General features: G+C 39.2%; 1 protein-coding gene across 9 annotated transcripts in view; it reads left to right on the top strand.

Annotated features, from left to right (window-relative positions):
- Window positions 1–503: 503 nt before the first annotated feature.
- Window positions 504–19684, top strand: part of HERC1 (HECT and RLD domain containing E3 ubiquitin protein ligase family member 1) — a 182233-nt gene continuing 163052 nt past the window's right edge. For 7 of the 9 annotated variants that reach the window (XM_058541788.1, XM_058541792.1, XM_058541791.1 and 4 more), the window contains exon 1: window positions 920–1006. The gene's annotated coding sequence lies outside the window, so the exon portion shown is untranslated. Of the gene's footprint in view, window positions 642–918; window positions 1007–19684 lie in introns of those variants that run through there. The other 2 variants (XM_058541785.1, XM_058541786.1) reach the window with 2 other exon arrangements.

Here is a 19684-nt window from a genome sequence, read left to right as displayed (position 1 = left end):
CAGAAAGAAGACAGACAGGAGTCTTCATTCAACAATTTGATGAGCACCTGCACCGGTGTTAGGTGCTGGAGATATAGTGCTGACTAAGCCAGTCAGGGTCCCTCTCCTCACGGGACTTCATTGTAGAGGTCGGGGTCACGATCAAGGATGTGTCACCTAAAGGACAATTCACCTCCGTGTTCCTCAGCAGAAAACTGAGGAGTCGCAGGCCCCAGTATGTGCAGGGTTCTGGCAGTCCTGCAGCGCAAAGACATGAATAATAAGATAGAAGTAGGTCAAGCGAAACGCTTTTACGTGATTGAACTTAACCGACCCGAGGTCTGGGGCCGGGAGTGAACCGAGATACAGAGCGCAGAGCGCGGGGCGGGCGTCCGAGATAAAGGGGTGGGGGCGGGGGTGGGGGCGGGGGTGGGGCCGCCCCGCCCCGCCCCGCCCCTGCCGTCAGCTTCTCCACGCGTCGCTGCGTCCCGCAGCACCAGGACACCGGGCGGTCTTCCCGGCCCACCACTACGATAACGGGACGCGCTGAACGGACCCCCACTCCTCACCGCCCTTTGTCAAACACCCCCAATTGTGCCTCATAGGCAGAGGCCGGTCTCCGCTGGCGGACAGGGCTGTCTGGACTCTGCGAGGGCTGAAAGGTGAGGGCTGCGCGGTGGTGGGGTGTTCCCAGAACCTAGGCTCCCGTCCCCCACTAAATTCCTTTCCCTTTTGCCTTCCGCCCACAACCTCGCCCCAGCGCTGCACTCTCAGCCCCTCTCGCCTCCCGCGCTGGGCTTGGGGGGCGGGGCGAGGGCTCTAGATTGCGCGAGAGTTCCGCCCAAATCCCGCGAGACTCGCCTGCCGCCGCTCCTGCCGCCGCTCCCACCGCCTCTTACGTCTTTCCCTTTGACAAGTCGCCGCTGCTGCAGCAAAAATAAAGGACGCGGCCGCCGCAGCCGCTGCCGAGCCGGCCTCGGGTCGCTGGAGCCGCGCCCCACCCCCGCCAGCTCCGGAGCAGCGTACGGTAACGCCTCCTCTTCTGCCCTCCTGGCCGCCTATGCCCCGCCGGCGGACAAGGCCGGCCGGGGCCCTTCCCGGGCCGCTGCCGAGCGTGGCCGCCGGGGTCCCGGGTGGGCGGCAGGCGGAGGCCTGAGGAAGCCCTCGGCGCGGTGCGGCCCTTCGGCCCCGGAGGCCTCCCGCTGCCCGGGCGCCTACAGAGCGGCGTTCGAAGCCGAGCCGCTCGCCCGGGAGGGCGGAGGGACCCGCCCCTCCGGCGGCTCGCTATACATGTCCCTCGACCCTCGGGGTCGCGTCTCTGACCTTCTCCCCGACCCCTTTATCAGCTAACGAGAGCGCCTCCCCCGGCCCGGGCTCGGGCCTGGGGGCGGCGGCCCGACTCTTTCGGGATTCGAGAGAGCCGCGACCCGCTGTCGCCGGTTGCGTTTTGGGGGGTGGAGGTTGGGACAAGGTGTCTTTCTCCTTTTCTCTGCCTTTGGGTGGGGGGAGCTCATCATTTGGTTAACCTTTCTCCAAATCGCCCACTTGGATAAAATAATTTTATAAAGCCTCTGCTACCAGGAGGAGAGACGAGATGCATTATTTAGTTTCTCGGGTGAGATGAGGATGATGATGACGGGAGTTGTCCTAGGGAACGTGGTGAAACCTTTTCTGTGATGGGTGGCAGGTTGATGGGAGACACGAGGAGGATCGGAGCTGGTACCACCTCTCCCGGGAGGTTATGTAAAAGACATGCTATCTATCCTAGAGAGCTGTGAAACACAGGGACAGAATTTGCCTTAATTTTCAAATAATGCCTATGACACGGTAGAAAATATAGATACTCAGAATAATAGGAATACCAAATCTGAACAAACTAACCCGTGCTTGTAATTCTATTTCCAAAGATAGCGTTTCATGGCTAACATTTTGGTGTATTTCCTAACACTTAATTTTTTCGGGCAGTGTTTGGCTCATCCTTGATTGGGACTTCCCCATTCTATATATGTTCCAAAAATGATTTGTTTTGAGTCACTTATTTGGCCTGTTTGATTAAAACTGGTTACTTGTTCATGATCACTGGCTGTACTCTGTCATCACTGTCTATTTCATTGGGCCCTCTTCCAAAATGATTGTTAGCGAAATGGTTTTAAAAATCAAACGTTAAAAAATTATCATCTGCTTGGATCCAGTTCTTATGTGTTTTTACAATTCTGACTGTGGTGGGTGCTGAAAAGGAGCGATGTTTGTGGAAAGCAAATAAACTTTTTTTCTAGTGGGAAGAAACCTGTTTACCTCAAGGTTTTATAAAATTGATTTCTATTGGTTATTTTTAGATCCAAATCGTTATTTGACGTTGTTTTGTAGTGCTTTTGTGATTGGGATTGGATGGATATGTGCCTTTGATTATGGAGGTTTCTATAGTGTGTGTTTATACAAGCAAAATCGAGTGTCCTAGGTGTCTGTATGCATATATGTGCATATATATACATGCATGTGTGTTATACACCTATACACATTTGTATATCTTGGAAGTGAGTTAAAATGTATTGCTATATTATTTGAGAAAAGAAAGCATTAGGTAGGGCAAAGAATAGCCTTGTAATATTTCCCCCAAATTACATGACAGATATATACTGCAGAATGAGACATCTAGGGAGTTTGGAAATCTGGAGGCTTTTAAAAATAGGATAGATTGTCATCTGTCTGGGGTTGTCATTGGAGTGGATTAAATGGTCTATTAAGGCCTCTTGTAATTCTAAACTTTTATGAATTTTGCTTTCCCTAAGGTTCTTATCACTTTGCTTCTTAAATTTCTAGTCATGCTGTTTGCATGTGACACCCATTCATTTGCTGGTCATGTATTCCACTCCCAGTGCAGGCATCCTGGTGGTGTACAGAGGAGAAAGCAAATGTAAACTCGTCACTTAATCTGCTTATTGATATAAACATCTCCTGAGAATCCTGTTTGATTAAAGGAATTTTGAAGACTGTGTTGTTGATTGGGGCTGAGTTGGTTAGTAGAGGATGCAGATAATAAATAGCGATACAATTCTAATGTCCTAAGCATTTCCACCCCCAAAATACTAAATTACTCCTTCTTGATGTTTTAAAAACAAGGACTGGATACATTGAAGAGCTGATCTTTTAAAATTCAGATTTTCAGAACTTAAAATAATAATAATGAGGACTTTGTGGTTTGGGGTGTGGAGAGAAGTATGTGTTAGGATAAAAGCAAATTGACTTGTGAAACAAAACTTGAATTTTATAGTTGGACAATTATGTAATAATAAGTAACAAACTTCCTATAATCTATTGAGGATAATTTTTTAATGTAAATAAAACTTTGGTTTAACAGACAAATGAAATGCGTTGTATGGGCACATACTGCAGATTATCATGATGTTGAAAACATAAAATATTAAAAAGCAGTTTGCAAAGTCAGTAAAGTCACAGGAGCTAGCAAATTTTTTTGACCAAAAGAAGTATAAGGGAACATAATGTAGGTATTTACTTTTTAGATGCCAGATCTGATTCTTATGATTTTAGTTTGTTCCACTGTCACTTACAGGGCTCTGGGAATATTAAATTCCAGATGAAATCCCTGAGCAAGGAAATATGACAGTCATGTAAGACGATCGATTGATGGATTTTATTTATTTATTTTTAACTGTTTATTTTGAAATAATATTAGGCTTATGGAAATGTTGCAAAGATAGTACAGAGAATTCCTGTATACTTTTCACACAGCATCTCCTAATATCGTGATTTACATAATCATAGCACGATGATCAAAACGGGGAAATTAGCATTGGTATAATACTCTTAACTAAACTAGACTTTATTTGAATTTCATCATTTTTTCCCCTAATGCCTTTTTTTCTGTTCCACTATCTGATCCAGGATCCCACATTGCATTTAGTTATTGTATCTTCTTAGTCTCCTCCAATCTGTGACAGTTTCTCAGTTTTTCTTTGTCTTTCATGACCTTGACACTTTTTTTGTTTTTGCTGAGGAAGATTCGCCCTGAGCTAACATGTGTGCCAGTCTTCCTCTATTTTGTATATGGGTCGCTGCCACAGCATGGCTGCTGACGAGTGGTGTAAGTCTGCGCCTGGGAACCGAACCTGGGCTGCCAAAGTGGAGCATGCTGAATTTAACCACTAGGCCTTGGGGCCAGCCCCCTAGACCTTGACACTTTTTTTTTTTTTTGGTGAGGAAAGTGGGCCCTGAGCAACATCTGTTGCCAATCTTCCTCTTTTTGCTTGAGGAAGAATGTCACTGAGCTAACACCTGTGCCAGTCTTTCTTTCCTTTTTATATGTGGGATGCTACCACAGCATGGCTTAATGAGCAGTGTGTAGATCCGTGTCCGGGATCCGAACCTGTGAACCCCAGGCCGCCAAAGCGGAGTGTGTGAACTTAACCATTACACCACTGGGCTGGCCCCCAGACCTTGACACTTTTGATGAGTACTGGTCAGTTATTTTGTAGAATTTTTCTCATTTTGGGTTTATCTAATGTTTTTCTCATGATTAGATTGAGGTTATATATGTTTACAAGGAAACCACAAAAGTGATGCGTCCTTCTCAGTGCATCATGTTAGAGCGTACATGGCATTGATGTCTTATTGCTAGTGATATTTTAACCTTGATTGCTTTGTTAAGGTAGTCTCAGCTGTATTCTGCACTGTAAAGTAACTATTCGTCCTTTTTATAATTGATACATATCTTGGGGGAGATACTTTAAGACTATGCAGATATACTGTTTCTCCTCAAACTTGCTCTCCTGATCCATTGGTGGATCTTTTCTATAGCAGTTATTACTGTGGTGTTTACCTAATGGTGATTTTCATTCCCCTCATTCCTTTTACATTTATTATTGGAATTCTTATGTAAGGAAAAGATGTCCCTTCCTCATTTATTTATTCAATTATTTATTTATATAAATGTGATCTCATGGGTATTTATTTTATTCTATGGGTTATAATCCAGTAGTATCAGTATTTTTTTTGCTCCAATTGTTTCCGCTTGGCCATTAGGAGCTCTTTCAGGTTGGCCACCCTTTTTCGAGCACTTCCTTGTATTCTGGCACCCCAGGCTATTCCATGCTTATCTTTCCTTGTACCAGTCCTGGAATCAACCACTTCTCTAAAGAACTCTGGTTCCTTTTCTTGGAGAATAGAATTTAAATCAAGATCTGGAGCTAGATGTACTCATTGGAGTGTCATGGCTCCTAGGCCCTCAGAGGACAGAGCTAGGAAATATATGTATATATACTAATCTGCCCACGCATGCAAGTGCGCGCGCGCACACACACACATTTATTTCTATATATATTAAAAACCGTTAAGGGCCGGCCCGGTGGCTTAGTGGTTAAGCGCGCGCGCTCCGCTGCTGGCGGCCCGGGTTCGGATCCCGGGCGCGCACCGACGCACCACTTCTCCGGCCATGCTGAGGCCGAGTCCCACATACAGCAACTAGAAGGATGTGCAGCTATGACATACAACAATCTACTGGGGCTTTGGGGGGGAGAATAAATAAATAAAATCTTTAAAAACCGTTAATTTGTAGTGATATCCTCTATTCCAGTCCACCACCACAAGGTTTATTCTAGGCTTTCCCGTTTTCTCATTTGTAACTTTTTTTCTAACAGGGAGAAACCTGGCTCTCATTATTCTAGGGTATACTAATTTGTTCACCTTTAGAATGCACATCAGGTAGTTCCTGATTGCTAACCATACTCTTTTGAGAAATATATTTGCTAATTAGAGTGCAGTATTTGTATCCATTTCTTTTTTTTTTTGTCTTTACCCTTACAGTATCTAGTTAAAATACTGTTTTCCAAAGTTATTTAGGTTATTTTCTTCCCCCCTCCCTTTAGTGTGGTTATGTTATTCATCTGTAATGTAGTTAGGATCTTTTCTTACTCTTTGTATTCCATTTTGGGTTACCCCAAGCCTGGTTGATTTTAATTATTTGTTTATTTATTTACTTTGGTATATGAAACATTACTATTACTAAACATTACTACATAAAAAGATATACTCAGAGAAGTATCACACCTTATTCCTACTACCCCATTCCCATCCCCCCTTTCCCCCCACCTGTTTTCCCTGCTCTGTTGGTAACTAATCTCTTCAGTTTCTGATTTACCCTTCCGTTATTTCTTTTACACAAATGAAAAGATTGTGTGTGTTTCCTTATATTCCTTTCTCTTTTTTCTCATACATTTTTTTAATTGAGGTACAATTCACATCCCATAGAACTCACCCTTTTAAAGTGTACAATTCAGTAGTTTTAGTATTCACAGGGAACCATCACTGCTATCTAATTCAAGAACATTTTCATCACCCCAAAAAGAAACCCTGGGGGCCAGCCGGATGGCGCAAGTGGTTAGGTGTGAGCGCTCTGCTCTGGTGGCCCAGGGTTTGCCAGTTCAGATCCTGGGCGTGCACCAGTGCACCGCTTGTTAAGCCATGCTGTGGTGGCGTCCCATGTAGAGTGGAGGAAGGTGGGCACAGATGTTAGTCCAGGGCCAGTCTTCCTCAGCAAAAAAAAAAAAAAAAAAAAAAAAGAAGAAAATTGGCATCAGATGTTAGCTCAGGGCTGGTCTTCCTCACAAAAAAAAAAAAAGAAAAAGAAACCCTGTATGCATCGGCAATTGCTTCTCATTCCTCCTTCCCCAGTCCTTGGTAACCACTAATCTACTTTCTGTTTGTTTGAATTTTTGTATTCTGGACATTTCATGTAAATGGAAGCGTGTAATGCATGGACTTTTGTGCCTAGCTTCTTTCACTTAGCATGATTTTTTCAAGGTTCATCTGTGTTGTAGCATGTATCAGTACTTTATTCCTTTTTACGGCTCAGTGATTTTCCGTTATATGATTATACAGTCATGCATCCTATAACAATGGGGATATTGTCTGAGAAATGTATCATTAGGCGATTTTATCCTTATGAGAACATCATAGAGTGTACTTAACACAAACCTAGATGGTATAGCTTACTACACACCTAGGCCATATGGTACTAATGTTATGGGACCACCATCGTATATGTGGTCCATGGTTGACTGAAACATCGTTATGTGGCACATGCCTGTCCTACATTTTGTTCATTCCTGCATCAATTGATGGACATTTGGTTTTCCATTTTTTGGCTATTAAGAATAATACTGCTGTGAACATTTCCTGTACTAGTTTTTGTGTGGACATATGTTTTCACTTCCCTTGGGTATATACCTAGGAGTGGAATTGCTGGGTCATATGGTAACTTGATGTTTACCTTTTTGAGGAACTGCCAAACTGTTTTCCTCTTCCCTTCTTTCTTATACGAAGAGTGGCATGTTATAGATACTCTTTGTGCTTTACTTTTTACGCCTAACACTATCTCTTGGAAAACAAATCAGTTCATTCTTTTGAAGAGATAGTCTGCCTTCTTGTTTTTTACAGCTGTATAGTACTCCACTCTATAGATGAATCCTATTTTTTTCAACCATTCTTCTATATATGGGCATTTAGGTTATTTCCTATATTTTGCAGTTATAAAAAATGTTGCAATAAATGACCTGTGCAAATGTATTTTTGTATCATTAGAGGTGTATTTTCAAGGTATATTCCTATAAGTGGGATTGCTGGGTCAAAAGTTAAGTGCATATGTGGTTTTGTTAGGTATTGCCAAGTTTCCCCCTGGAAGTGTTGTACTAATTTGCATTCCTACCAGTAATATATCAGAGCATCTATTTTCACAACAGCCTCACCAACAGGATGTGTTACTGTGCTTTTTAATTTTTGTTCACCAGAGATGACTGCTTTTAAAAAATGCTCTGTAGTAATTTCAGTGACCAAACCCATTGGGGAAGGGCACTTAATGCCTGTGGTTGGCAGGTTCTTATAGCTTGAAAATGATATACATTGTCCACTAATATTGCATTGATACATGTAGGTTATTATGTGCAGGTGAAATTTGTTGGGATGCAATTTCTGGTATAGCCAGAATTGCTCATTTGAAATCTTTTGTATTTAATGGAATTGCTGCATTGATTCATAATACTTGTGCTCTAAAATACTTGTGGAGTTTAACAAAGGATAACTGAAATTGTAAGGAGAATATTTTTTCCTCTAGAGTATCTATGATGTAGTAGTTATTGGTTCACATTATATGCGAGGTATTTTGAACAGTACACACAGTATGTATTGACACCATGGTATGGTAGTTATTTGACCAGTAATGGCCGTATCTGGAACCTGTTATATTTCCATAAGAAAGGAAGATGAAATCAAGAGTTTAAAGTTCTGGATTACGATAATTCTACCAGATTTTAGTGGTGCCAAGAAACTAAGACATGAACAACATCTCCAAAGATGTAAGAACAAGATAACAAGGTCTGCCCAGCAAGGCTGGAAATTTAGGTTCTTTCCCAGAAAGGGCACTGTTCCAGGTGCTTGGAACACATTAATGAAAAAAATAAAGATTCTTGCACTGGAGGAGCTTACATTCTAGTGGTTTTCTGATGAACTGATGTTCTCAGGAGAACAGATGCTGAGTGCTGATTGTGAATGGAAGCAGTAGAGCTCTGGTGTAGTCTTGAAGTAAAATCACCTTTGGTGCTATAAAGACCCCAAATAACACTTGATTTTACTGGTAACAAAGAGAAGGCCATGAAAAGTCACAGGATAGTTGCTTAGGCTGTTCACCAATCTTTTTCTCTCTCATTTTAAATGATTCTTAGTAGTAATGGAATAATAATAACAGAATAATGGTAGTATAGTATAGTTTTTCTGTCAACTGGGGTTCCATGAGAGAACTAAACCCCAATGCTCTAGGACGTTTGGACATTCACTGTATGTAAAGAATTAACTTCTGTCCGGTGCATCTAGAATGGTGTTGTATCTCATCCTTGGGAGAACTGAGAAAATATTCACTCCAATTTTCACTTTGAGTTCTGTGGTTCAGATGAACCTCAGTTGCGAAAGGTCATGGTCATTGTAGTCAGTTAGATCTGTTTTGTTTTGTTTTGTTTTCTCCTAACTCTACCACTTATTAGCAGGGTAATGTTGGACAAATCTTAATCTCTTAGCCTCAGTTTCCTAATCTATAAAATGGGAATAATAATAGTTGCTACCTCATAGGGCTGATGTGAGGATTAACCAAAAAGTCTTTCCCATCTACATTTTTCCATTTCTGTGGCTTTAAAAACGATCTACATGCTGATTGGCATCCACATTTATATCTTCAGGCCAGACCCCTTCCCTGAGGTCCAGGGTCATGGTTCATCTGCTTATTCCACATCTCATTTGGCTCTCTTATAGGCATCTCAAACTAAATTTGCACAACACAGAAGGTGTGATTCCTGTCCTCGTTGTTTCCTCCGAATCTGCTTTTGGTAAATGGCAGGATCATTGAATTAGTCACTCAGGCCAAAAGCCTAGGTGTCATCTGTGATTCTTCTCTTTTCTTTATACCCTATAACCAGCCCATCACCAAATCCTCTTGGCTCTATCTTTTGAATATATTTGTAATCTGATCACATCTCATCATGTCTGCCTTATTACTCTGGTCTAAACCACCATCATCTCCTGGTTAGATAATGACAATAGTCTTTTTTTTTTTTTTTTTGGTGAGGAAGATCAGCCTTCAGATAACATACATGCCAATTCTCCCCTTTTTGCTGAGGAAGAGCTGCCCTGAGCTAACATCTATTGCCAGTCCTCCTCCTTTTTTTCCCTTTTTTTTTTTTTTCCCCAAAGCCCCAGTAGATAGTTGTATGTCATAGTTGCACATCCTTCTAGTTGCTGTATGTGGGACGCCGCCTCAGCATGGCCAGAGAAGTGGTGCGTCGGTGCGCGCCTGGGATCCAAACCTGGGCCGCCAGTAGCGGAGCGCGCACACTTAACTGCTAAGCCACGGGGCCGGCCCCATACAGTAGTCTCTTAACTGGTTTTCCTCCTTTCTCACTTGACCTCCTACAGTCTATTCTCCACTTCATAGCTAGAATGATCTTTTTTTTTTCCATGAGAAAGATTGTCCCTGAGCTAACATCTGTTGCCAATCTTCCTCTTTTTGCTTGAGGAAGATTGTCACTGAGCTAACATCTGTGCCAGTCTTCCTCTATTTTGTGTGTGGGATGCCGCCATAGCATGGCTTGATGAGTGGTGCATAGGTCCCTGCCCGGGATCTGGACCTGCGAACCCTGGGCCGCCAAAGCGGAGCGTGTGAGCTTAACCACTGTACCACCAGGCTGGCCCCTAGAATGATCTTTTTAACTGTCAATCGGATAGGCCACACCTCTATTTAATACTTTAGTGACTTCCTTTTACAATTAAAATAGCCAAATTCCCAGCCATTGCCTGCAAGATCCTACATGATGCAGTTAGTCCCTGCTTACCTCTTTCTGTTCATTCCACTGTGGCTGTACTGAACTTCCCTGTGTTCTTTGATCATGCCAGGTGCATTCCCAGGGCTTAATACTTGTTCTTGTTCTGCTTGGAGTGCTCTTCCTTCAGGTCTTTGCACTGCTTGCTCCCTCACACCACTGAGGTGTCTGCTGAAAGAGGGGTTCTCAAAGTCTACCTCTTTAGACAGATCTTCAGTGATCACACTATAGAAAATAGTGATTGCCTCCCCACCCATTCTTTTTGTCTCCTTTGCTTTATTTTTTATAGCACTTATGCTTCCTGAAATTTAATGTCTTATTTGTCTACTTGTTTACTGTTTGTCTTCCTCACTAGAATGTAAACTCCTTGAGACCAGAAATCTTATATGTCTTGTTCATTCCAGTGCCTAGAAAAGTCCGTGGCACATAGTAAGCCAGGGATGTAGCTCTAGGAAGTTGTCTGTGGAGTAAAATTGTCTCTAAATTAGATTAAGTGATTCTACCTTTTTAAGGTTTTAAGCCAAAGGAGAACTAGTAAGTCAGTTAAACAACGCTGTGAATTTTTTGCATTGGGTACTCACATGCGAAGTGTTAAGATTTAGGATTTATAACATTATACAGAACATTTAATTGTGCATAGGATGTGCTAAGGAATATGTAAAAAATAAGCTTGGAGTTCAGCTCTTATGTTTGTTGAAGTGTTTAACATACTGGTTTGGTTGTCCTCTATTTATAATGGTAGTGATGTTAATATGATAGTAATGATTTCTCTTGCTCTGGGAAGCTGTTTTTTGTCACACTAAACTCTTGACTTAAAGTCTGTTGATTTTGTTTTTGCGGGGATACATTGTTGTCCAAGCTTTTTTTTTTTTAATATTAAAATTGCCATGTTTTAAGACCTTTCCTGTTAGTCACTTACCATAAAACTGGTCATGGTCAGTTTTATGTGATATAATTCAAGTAAGCAGCTTTGCTAAGTGCTAGTATTAGAAATATAGGATAACCTAATCTAGAAGTAGGAAGATTATATTATCTACGTGTTAATATAAATTAAAAGTGTGTGAGGACCAGTATCTTTTATATAAGGTATCATTGATCTTTCTTATACAACCAAGTATTCAGTCACGTATGATGGAATTTTGTCAGGGCCGGCCCGGTGGTGTAGTGGTTAAGTTCGTGTGTTCCATTTGGGTGGTCCGGAGTTTACCGGTTCGGATCCAGGGCATGGACCTACTCACCGCTCATCAAGCCATGCTGAGGCGGCGTCCCATATAGAAGAGCTACAACTCTACGACTATGATACACAACTATTTACTGGGGCTTTGGGGAGAAAAAAGAAAAAAAAAAAAAGAGGAAGATTGGCAACAGATGTTAGTGCAGGGCCTATCTTCCTTAAAAAAATAAAGGGATTGATTAAAAAAAAAAATTTGTCAGTAATGTGGTCGTAGTTTCTGCTTTCTCAAAATGGCTCATTCCTTGGAAAAGAAGGAATGATGGAAAGATTTATGTGATTTAGTGAAGGTGGTGTATGGAGTAGACAGCTGCACATATAAAGAATAATCCTGGGTCATGCTTATTGAACGTTTACCATGCTCTAGGCACTATTCTGTTCTAAGCACTTTAATCTATTATTTAAACCACATTAAATCTGGTGGTATGGTTTATTATTTAAACCACGTTTAACTTGTTTATTTTGTAGATAAGGAAATTGAAGCACAGAGAGGTTAAGTAACTTGCCTAAGATCGCACAGCTAGTAAGTGGTGGAGCCTGGATTAGAACAGAAACAAAGGAGGGTGTTGGTGGAAACTGGAGGGGGCAGAGCATGGACATGGCCAGCCTCAGTGTGATGGTTTTGGCTGATCTAAAATCCCATCCAGGTAATGTCATGTAGGCAGGACCATTTTTCATAGGTGTTCAGGAACCCATGGTGACAATAAGACAGAATTTTAGGTGCCATATGTTGCTTTGACTTCTTAAAAAATGTTTCTAGTTCTTTTCTGCCAAAGAAGGGGAATAGATGTTAGGAGAGAACAGTAATTGATATAAGGATTGGACTTTGTTATAGAAAGGTGAATATTAGTGAATCTTTACGCCCTGAAATATGAAGTTTTTCTTGATAGACCTTGAAACCCTAAGGAACAAGTTTGGTCTGCAAACTGTCTAGAGTGCAAACAAGTAGTGAAATAATAATGACTTACATTTGTATATGGCATTTTAGTTTACAAAGTACTTTGGTAAACATTTTCTCAGTTGATCTTTATAACACCTATGTGAGGTAGGCAGGGTAGATATTCTGCCATTTGACGAGCTTCCACAGAGGAGAGAGGTAGTTGCCTGAGGAACGGGCCCTTGAATAACCCCTAGTTGCTAGATCCTCTTGCATGAAGGTTCTATTCATAAAGGAAGTTGCTATTCCTTTGCAAAACTGTCAGAGTGTGAGTGGTAGACTTCTGCATTGTATGGTGTTGGGTTTGATCTCTTAAATAAGTGATTGGAAAGTTGCTTAATCTGGAAACAGAAGATAGTTGGCATGATGAATGGGCAAAGATGGCCTGTTATACTTGGCATGTTCTTAATGTTTATACAGAAAGCCTAGACGTTTTTAAGAAATATAATTTAGATTAAAACTATAATTCTAATAGCAACATTGTTGTAATCTTTTTTAAAGCAATATTTTAGTTCAAACCTTTTACCAGTTAGGCTGCAGTAATATTGATGCTGTTTTGATTATATTGTAGATTGGCATGGAGTGGGGAACTTTACTTTTTTGAAGTCGAAGAAAGTTTGGTAGCTTCTGAAAATGCTGATGTAACATATGGCGGTAGTGAAATACTGATAAAAGTTTAGTGTGTTCCCTGTTTTCCTTGTTCATTTTGAGAATAGTTTGAATTGCTTTAGTTAATTTAAATTGGTCTGAGATATTAAGAGGGACTTCTCAAAACTCTTAAAGATATGCTGTATAAGGGAGTAAAGTCAGGTGCAAATTTATAGAATCACTTTAAAGTAATTGACGGTTGACAAAATGTGACTTTGTTTTTCAAAAATCTAAGAAATTGCTGAATATTTTATATTCTTAAATTCTTCTATCTTTCAGTTCTCAGTGTTATTTTCTTTTTCCATGGTGCTCTCTTGTAACTGCCTCCTTATCACAACCCCCTCCCTCTTGGTCTGTGATCTTTTGGTTTGGCTCTTTATTTCAGAGTAGGAAGGCAGGAAAGGGTTTTTGTACACAGATAAAACTAGTCCTGTTTGGACCTCAGTGAGCTGGAGTGCTTATGCAGTAAGTCTGCTGATGATAAATTCCAGAAGTACCATAGGCCCATAGGACTAGAAAGATAGCAATGACTCTGCAATATTGTTTTCAAGTTTTTTTCTGAGACTATTGCTTTATTTAATAAATAAAAATTAAGAAATAAATCATAAACACTATATTTTTTCTATTTTTTTCATGGAAAGCCGTAAATTGGTTAAATATTGTTAACAGGCTTGTAAGTAAGAGTAGTTATATAGGAGAGTTTATCATATTGAGTGTTAGTGAAATTCATGTCAAATGATTTCTTATAGTACTTTATAAAATATAGTTTGATCATGATAAATTTACATTCATTTATGCCTGGCTGTGCATTAATCCGTTATGGGAATATGTGGAGACTGTTTGCAGTTCCTAGCAAGGTAATTCAATTCCCAGACAGCAGGTTTTTGTTTTTGTTTTATCTTTTTATTACAAAATATTTTGAGCATACATTAATATAAAAGTAGAGAGGATAGTAAAAGAGCTCCCATGCATTCATCACTGAGCTTCAAGAATTGTTATAGGCAATCTTGTTTCCTCTATATTTCTATCTACTACCACCCTACCCCCAGTCCCTGGACTCTTTTGAACCAAATTCCAGACATATTTAATTTGAGATATTTCAGTATGGATCTCTAAAAGATGGAATCTCTCTTTTTACAAAATAAGCATAATAGCATTATCATACCAAAAAAAAAATTTATAGGAAGTTCTCTTTGTTTTTTTGCTGAGGAAGATTTACCCTGAGCTAGCATATCTTGCCCATCCTCCTCTTTTTTGTACGTGGGTCGCTGCCACAGCATGGCTGCCGATGAGTGTTGGAGGTCCACGCCTGGGATCTGAACCCGGGCTGCCGAAGTGGAGTGCGCCAAACTTAACCACTGGGCTGCGGGGCCAGCCCCTATAACAAGTTCTTAATATCAAATATGTAATCAGGTTTCATATTTTTCTGATTGCTTCGTATATATGGGTAAATACATAGAGTTTGTTTGCTTGAAGTGGGATCCAGAAAAAAGGCCCACACTTTACAATTGTTTGACGTGTTTGTTAAATCACTTTTAATCTTTAGACTCTCCCTTCATCTTTTTTTTTCTTGTCCTTAAAATTTTTTGTTAAAAGAGGGCAGGTTGTTTGCCCTGAGAAGTTTCCTATAGTCTTATTTTGCAGATTGCAATTCTGTAATGTCATTTAACATGTTTTTCTGTCTTCTGAATTTCCTGTAAATTGGTAGATTTGTCAGATTTTTTTTTTTTTTTTTTTTTCGTGAGCGTACTTCATAGGAGTGGTTGTGTTTCCATCAGGAGGTACATAAGGTCTTGTTATCTCTCTTCCTGATGTTAGCAGCTATTGACAATCATTGCTGAAATTTGTTAATTCATCAGGGATTGCAAAATAGTGAAATTCTATTGTTCCTTTTCATCTATTAGGTGGTATTCTTTTGGATAGTTCTTGAACAATGTAAATTTAGGGCATTGCATTTATGCCAGAACTGATTCTGGGATGATTTAACAAGGTTCTGTGGTAGAATTCCTTTAAGGGAAGAGTGCAAGTCCTTATTATTGAAAATTCAGAGAAAACTTGGGGATATTGAATAACTGGACTTCGAAGGAAGTTTGGCCAATAAGTAGGTTGATATCCCATCAGGAGATAACAGCTTGTGGCCTAACGTGTGTAGTTGGTCATTGGTGTTTGTTTTTTTTAGAAGTCAGTGTTCATATTGATACATTTCAAAAGTTATTTGTGCAGAGCAGCAGTTTCTTGAGTTGGATTTCTCAGCATAAATTTTAAAACAGGCCTTGTGTGTGAATCATATTTAAAAAATATTGAGTTTACATAACATAGGATATTTTGTATTAAAGGTTGTCAAAGAATTGGAGCAGCAGCATTTCCCAGTATGGCTCCTTGACAAAAGAGTGTTGGGGTCAGATAAACTTGGTAAACAATGTGCACTGTATCCTCTCTTGGAATGTAATAGTACGTATTAACCTGTAAAAGACCTACAGTAAAGAAATTTCTTTAACAATAACTCAGCATTTTCCAAATTTATTTGATCACTGAATCTTTTTTCCCCTTCATAACGTCTTGAAGAGCTAGTGGAACAAATTTTTTAGAGGAAACACATTTTGGAATATGTTGGATTAGAGGATTTGAACAAAGAATAAAGAAAAATATCTGATGATGAAGAGTGTGTATGACTTCACTACAGTGATGTGGAGAAATTTTTGATAGGTGAATAATAATAAGACATCTTTCAATGAGAAACAACAAGAGGCAAATGTTGGCTGGTTGTTTTATCTTAGCCTGCAAGCATTATATTTTTAGAGAATCAGCGTTAGAAAAGGATTTCAGTCATGTTTAACACTTAGTACATGCCAGGCACTGTTTTCAGTCCTTTATATATAATTTGTAATTTGTTTAATCTTCACAACAACCTTATAAAGTAGGTGCACTGTTGTTATCTCAATTTTCCAGATCAGGAAATTGAGGCACAGAGACGTTAAGTAAATTATTCAAGGTTACATTGCAGAATTGGTGACATAGCAGAGCCAGGATCTGAACCTAGGCAACCTGGCTCCAGAGTCCATGTGCATAGCCACTACTCTACACTGCAAGGATATGGCAGATGAAGATCATGAAATATAAATTAGATTAAAAGGGGATTCAAAATCTGTTTGGAGGGAACAGACATATTTTCTTTAATTTTTAGGCAATTAGGGCCATAAGTAGAGAGCTGGCTGTGTCCTAGTGAAGATAGAAAACATGGAGACCTGGGAACCATTATCCATAAAAAAGGTATACCTCCCAAAGAGATAGATTAGTTGCAGGTAGAAGGCTGAGTTAAGAGGACACTGTTAATACCAGAATTTCAGACTTAGAAGGGAATTGTAGCTCACTTAAAAGAGCCCCTCATTTTATATATAAGATCTGAGGTTACACAGGTTTGTTCATGTGCTTGTAGTAATAATCATAGCTCACGTTAGTATACTGTTTCGTTAAAGCACTTACACATGGATTCTCGTTTGATCCCCGAAACAACCCTGAAAGGTATAATTAGATAGGTTCCATATTTGCCACAGCAAAGCTGGTTCTTGAATTTGGATTTTCAGCATCTTAAAAGCTAAAGTTTTCTACACTATATCACATTCCCTCGGTTCTTGATGAATAACGTATTAAAGAAGAGTAGTGCATGCTTTTGAAACGAAGATTTGAGTCAAAAAGAAAAACTGCATTTTAACAAATGGAAACAGTTCCCTCAAGTATGGGAAGTAATATATGCTAGTATAAAAAATAATTTTTTAAACAGTATAGGGAAATATAAAGAAAAAAGTGAAAACTGTCCCCTATGTAGAGTAACCACTGTTAAATTCCAGTGTGGAGTTCTCCAGATTTTTTTCTGGTTCCATTTTATAGACAATTTTTTCAAAATTCTGTACATATTGTTTTATAACCTGAAAAACTGTATTCTGAAAAGAGACTATAGGCATTTGTTCTTTTGCCTCTACCATAGTAAAAAGGTACCTGCTGGGACAACTGGCATAAAATGGTAATGTCCTGGACAAACTGGGATGTATCGTCACCCCACCCCCAGCCCATACACACTCTAATAGCTGACCTGTTAGTAAAGGCTAGGTGAATAGATAAAAAACCTGTTTGCATTAGGTTAGTTTAAGGAGTCAATGAGTAGTATGAAGCTTCGTTTTATTGTTTTTCTGTAGAATTTGGGATTACTTATTGTTTTATAGTTTGATAGAAAAAAACTTTTTCACATCATACTGGATTAAAAGATAAGTAACTCAGACTTCTTCAAGTAAACATTAAGAAGAATAAAATATGGTTCTTTTGGAGCACTCTATATATGGGCTCTTTTAGTGTGTTTTTGTGTGTGTGTGTGTGTGTGTGTGTATGTAATCATCTCTGATTATTATTATTATTGGAGTGGTGGGAGGGGAAAGAAGCCTGTTGGGTAGGGTTGTAGAATGGATTTTTGTGCTTGAAGTCAGTGCTTTAGCAAATCTTGCTTTCTGTTTTATTGACTGAATCTGGTAGTTTGCTTTGTTAATTGCTCTCTTTGCCCAGGCAGATTTTTGGGATGGTCTTATTTTACAAATGTTTTTCTTTGAGGATTGGGTTATATTTTATTTACATCTCTCAATATTTTCTTTTTGGTTCTAAGTTGATGGTAAGGCTTATGGTTTTAGCTATGTTAGTTCCTTTGCCTTTCCATATAAATTTTAAAATAAGCTTGTCTATATCTACAAAAAATCTTACCGGGATTTTGATAGGTGTTGCATTAAATCTATAGATTAATTTGGGGGAGAACTAACATTTTTATATTTAGTCTTCCAACCTAGGAAAATGGCATGTCTCTTCATTTATTTAGATCTCCTTTGATTTCTTTCATCTGTCTTGTAATTTTCAGTATATAGATCCTGTACATGTTTTGTTAGACTTGCACCTAGGTATTTCATTAAAAATGTTTAAAAAGGTTTTTATCAAAGCATAATATATTTTCATAGAACTGTACATATATTAAGTGGATAGTTTGATTAGTTCCACAGGGATGGACTTATTTTCAAATTCTGTTATTTTCTGTCAACCTGAGAGATTTTCAGGAGGGAGGTAGGATTCAAGACGAGGGAACAAGAAAAGCTTCCCATTTCCTCCTAAGTCAGGTCTTCATAGTGTGACTTCATTGTTTTGTTTAAAAGTGAATTCTCAGGACAGTAGACATATTCAAAGATAGTTAAGCTTATTTCCAAATCAATTTGCCGTTTAGATTTTCCCTGCTATAATAATTTACCTCCTGACATTTTACAATAGAGATTTGCCTAGATGTTTTCTGATATAGAAATTCATACTGTTTTAAAACAATGAAGATGTGGGTTGAAGATTTAAGAGATGGAAAGTTCTGCCTTCTCAGTTTTGTTGAACCTAACCATTCGCTGCACTTTAGCTTACTTCTGTGTAGTTTGTACAAAACACAAGCTTAAGGAAACTTGTCATTTTACTCTCTGGCTTTTATCTTCCTTCTAGGAAGGGTAGGCAACGTAGTGTCTATGTTTATGGGAGCAATATTTTTCTGCCTGCTCCTTTTGAGTAAGCCTTATAAATCTAACTCTGAGTTTATAGAGATGATATCACTGTAATTACTTAAAGGAAAATCATTATGTCGCAAGGAAATTAAAACAGATTTGCTTAATACGGATACTCCTGGGAATATGTGAGTTTGTTACATATGGTCCATCAGGAAGGACATGGTTAAAAATGGAAAAATAACACTTATTTAACTCCTATGTATACTTTTTTGTAAAAGATAATCTTTTTTTTCCTTTCCTCTTTGCAGGACTGGGGCTCAGCTGTGTCTGGTTTAGCTGTTTCTTCCTTCCTCCCCAAATTTTTACTTTGAAAATTTGTCAAATCTATAGAAAAGTTGAAGAATAGTACACTAAACACCCATATACTTTTCACCTTGTTGTTGACACTTGTTTCACAAATTGTAACATATTATTGCAATTGCTTTTTTCTTTTCTCTAAACACACACACATTTTGCTTTAAGTGAAAGTAAGTTTTAGTCACCAAGGTTGTAGTCACCCTCCCCAAGGAGGTTGTAGTCACACCGCCTACCAAGTCCTTCTGGTGTGCATCTCCTAAAAATAAGGATACTATTATCACACCTCAGGAAAATAATATGAGTTCATTATCATCTAATATGCAATGTCTGTGTTTAAATTTTTCTAGTTGTCTCCCACATATCTTTTATAACTTTTTTATTTGTTTTTTCCTAATCCAGAGTCCAGTCACATTCACATATTGCTTTTGGTTTTTATGTCTCTTTAGTCTCTTTTAATCTAGAACAATCCTCTGCTTTCTGTTTTTTAATGACATTAACTTTATTGGAGAATCTAGGCCATTTGTCTTATATAATGTCCTACAGTCTGAATTTGCTGATTGTTTCTTTAAGATTGTATATTCAGGTTAAACATCAATTGCATGAACACTATGTAGGTGATGTGTACTTTTTGTATCACCTCAGG

Source organism: Diceros bicornis, chromosome 5 (assembly GCF_020826845.1).
Source record: "Diceros bicornis minor isolate mBicDic1 chromosome 5, mDicBic1.mat.cur, whole genome shotgun sequence".
Lineage (NCBI taxonomy): Eukaryota > Metazoa > Chordata > Mammalia > Perissodactyla > Rhinocerotidae > Diceros > Diceros bicornis.
This window is presented reverse-complemented; position numbering and strand designations above follow the sequence as displayed.